Below are 4,105 nucleotides of genomic sequence, written 5' to 3'. Positions count from 1 at the left end.
AGTTAAACAAATTTTTTCTGAAAGTTCTTGAAAAATTTAATTTTTTCAAAATAACTTTAAAAGTATTAGTGATAAGAAAAATCTTAAAGAGTAAAAAATTTAGGTTTTGCTATTCTAAATATGCTAGTTTCATTTTGTTTCTCTGTAAGACAAAAATTGGTTAAGATATGGCTGTTCAAATTTTGCATACACTCGTGATTATTGGGTCATTCAAGCTTCCTCAATTATAACCTCTTTCAAAAATAAACACTTTAAATCGGTGGGACTGACAGATCATATAAAAAATAGATAGGTAAGTAAATTGTTTGTAAAGCGGTAGCGATTAATTTTATTTGGGGAGCTAAACACGGCGAGATTTTCATGATTTTTTACAAAAAAAAAGAGGGCCAACTTTATTTTGAGCGTAACTCACTTATTTTTAATACTAAAACTTTTGTTAACAATTAAAACAAAGCATTTTATAAACACTTAAAAAAAGTTTAAATGGGGTTTTCCCGAAAAGTGCTTAATTTTTCGGTGATTTCACCTTGAATTATTCGATTTGGAACTAGACGAATAAGAACGTATATTTCATGAGCTACAACTTTGTTTTTATTTGATTGATAGACTTTACTGATACACCATTTTCTTGGGTTTTTTATAAGCTACATTTTTGCTAAGGACATTTTTTTCGATACAATATTTACTTTTTGAGTTATTTGCGAAAAACCGTTTGAAAACGCAGTTTTTTTGTCGAAAAATCAACATTTTCAATTGCAAATAACTCGAAAAGTATTGACTTACGTAAAAAACTCTATAGAACAAAAGTTGCTTAAAATCAGTCAATATATCCATTTCCGGTCTTATCTTGAAGGTATGTTTTTTCACCCCCGAGAAGGGATGACTGTCACCCCCCAAGTAAAAGTAACCAACGGCACAATTTCAACTTTTGAGTAGAGGGTAAGTAGAACTTAAATCCAAATTTTCATGCAATTCGGAGTTGCCCCTGAAAATTACACGGTATCGCCGAATTTCCCGTTCATTTACTGGGCTATTATGTATTAACGTAATAATAATGTTGATGATATTTTAGAATTCCAGGTACAGGCTGTAGTGTGGAAAAATTTATTAGGTACCTATTATTTAAATTCTCACAATAAATTATACAAGTAATTCGAATTCACATAATCCTAGCTGACCTCTAAGGATAGTATGTATTCAATAGTTAATCCAGTATTAAGAGGAAACAGTAGCGATCAACAGGTAGCGAAAACGCGTTCCAAGATTGCGGCTGTAATTTTGAATATTTTTTCGAGATATTTGGCACACGTATTCGTAATATAATAAAGAATGGCGGTACAGAGCCCAATTTGAAAAATATATTAATATGTGGAAATTACTCTGTAATTAAATACAATATTAAAAAAACGAGCCTGTACCGCCATTAAGAAGAACAAAAAAATACACTTTCTTCAAATAAACTTTTTTATCCGATGCCTAGATTTTGTGTCATTTTGGAACTACTAAAATTTTTTATTTTATTAGTCGTTCCAAAATGACACAAAATCTAGGCATCGGATAAAAAAGTTTATTTGAAGAAAGTGTATTTTTTTGTTCTTCTTAATGGCGGTACAGGCTCGTTTTTCTAATATTGTATTTAATTACAGAGTAATTTCTACATATTAATATATTTTTCAAATTGGGCTCTGTACCGCCATTCTTTATTATATTACGAATACGTGTGCCAAATATCTCAAAAAAATATTCAAAATTACAGCCGCAATCTTGGAACGCGTTTTCGCTACCTGTTGATCGCTACTGTTTTCTCTTAATGGAAATTCATCGACAAATTTTCAGTGTAGAATGGAGATCGAAGTCCTAGATTTCCGTAAATGTTGCATGGATAAAAAATATCAACAGTTTTCCATAATTAGGTATCTTTATTTCTTAACTATCTTGACTATTTTCACATCAAAGACATATAAATACCGATTAAGGGGAAGGTTCAAAATGCAAAATTTTGACGCACGTCACAATTCTCATTAGTTGTTTAAATGTATTCATTTTTTTTTAAATCCTGAGAGAAAACTAGTAAATATTTGTGAAAAATTTAAACGCAGAATAAAAGGCTACATTATTACCGAGGGCCGAAAGTCCCTGAAAACTTCTATAATGTTTATTTTAATAAGTTACAGGGCTGAAAATAAAAGAGAAGTGTGATTTTTAATTGCAAATATTTCATTCAAAAGAAACTTTTTATTTGCCCTAAGGGACTTTCAGCCCTCGGTAATAATGTAGTATTTTATTCTGCGTTTAAATTTTTCTAAAATACTTATTAGTTTTCTCAGGATTCGAAAAAAATCATATTATGATTCAAATTACAGTACACTCGTGACGTAATCGCACCCTAATGTTCATTGGTTAGTCGATCTGGGCAACCGTAGTAATGTCTAAGAACCGTGGTCTAAGTCCACCTGTTAGCTTTTTAAATTTCCTATGTATATTGTGACTATCGTAGGTACTTTGACTGTAGAGTCTCAATTTCTTCGCATCTTTCTCGTGCTTCTTTTTCTTTCCATTCTCTGCTTTTCCTTCCTATTGATATATTTATCGTTTTATATTTGCTTGGGTTATTTTTGGTTTCTATTCTTTCATCCATTAGTTTTAGGTTCTCATTCTGTCATCTTCTTCTTCTTCATGTACCATGTCCTTTCAGAACGTTGGTTACCATCATAGCTATCTTAATTTTATTCACTGCCGCCCTAAATAGCAGTCTTGTATCAACACCATACTAATCTCGCAAGTTCTTCAACCATGACGTTCTTCTTCGTCCTGGACTGCGTTTGCCTGCTATTTTCCTTGCGTGATATTTTGTAGCAACCTATGGTTGGGACCTCTCATTACATGTCCGAAATACTCCAGCCTTCTCTGCTTGATGCTTTTTATGATCTCAGTAGTTTTGCTGAGACGTTCTAGTATTGTGGAGTTTCGAATCTTCTCCACCCAGGAAACTTTTAAAATTCTTCTATAGCACCACATTTCGAAAGCCTCAAGGCGATTTAGATCGATTTTATTGACAGTCCAAGACTCCACTATGCTTAAATCGTACTATTTTAACCTCAGGAATCTAAGGTTAAGCTATGGCCCATTCTTTACTAAACATCCTGTATGAGTCCACGTCCAACAATTTTATGAATTAAAATAGGAAATGGTTGAATGCTCGAATATATGAATTTTACAAAGTCAAAGGCAGATATCGAGCACTGAATTTATTTAATCTTGCCCAAGTATACTTTCGCTACTTCTAGAGCATCTTCAGGGGCATTTCGTCAATAAAAAGAAGGTATTATCCTCGAATGTCATTTAATATGAAATAGTTTGGTGGCAACTTAATTAACATATAACTACACACTTAACAAAGGACAAAAGAGATAAATTTTAGTGCCTGGTAAGGTTCTACATTTTTGCAAGATGGAGGCAGAATGAAGTATTCAAATTCATTCTGCCTCCATCTTGCAAAAATGTAAAACCTTACCAGGCACTCAAATTTATCTGTTTTGTCCTTTGTTAAGTGTGTTGTTATATGTTAGTTTAAGTTGCCATCAAATATTTCATATTAAATGACATTCAAGGATAATACCTTCTTTCTATTGAAGAAATGCCCCTGAAGATGCTCTAGATAGCAAAAGTATACTTGGGCAAGATTAAATAAATTCAGTGCTCGATATCTGCCTTTACCTTTGTAAAATTTTATGAATGTCTGCGATTTCAATTTTATGTTTGGTTTTTAACATAGCTATCGTAACTTTTTTCGTTTAATATTTTATGTTCAGTAATCCTCAACATAACTTTCTTATACTTTATTAATTCTGTTTGGGTATTTGCAATAAAATAGTTTTAAAAATGTATAAACATTCTCAATTTCTTTACAACACGAAAATGCAGCAGCTGAATAATACTATGGTCAAATCTGAGAGTGCAGGAAGAGTCTATACCGGTTTCGGGGGTTGTTTCCCCCTCATCAGTAGTCCCATATCCTCTTCTCTCAGATTCTTCCACGTACCACACTTTAGGTCTTTCCGAATTGCAAAGAAAGAAATGTCACGGATGAACTAGGGCCATCTAC

This window comes from Diabrotica virgifera, chromosome 9 (genome assembly GCF_917563875.1).
Source record: "Diabrotica virgifera virgifera chromosome 9, PGI_DIABVI_V3a".
Classification (NCBI taxonomy): Eukaryota; Metazoa; Arthropoda; class Insecta; order Coleoptera; family Chrysomelidae; genus Diabrotica; species Diabrotica virgifera.
Note: the sequence above shows the minus strand (reverse complement) of the source record.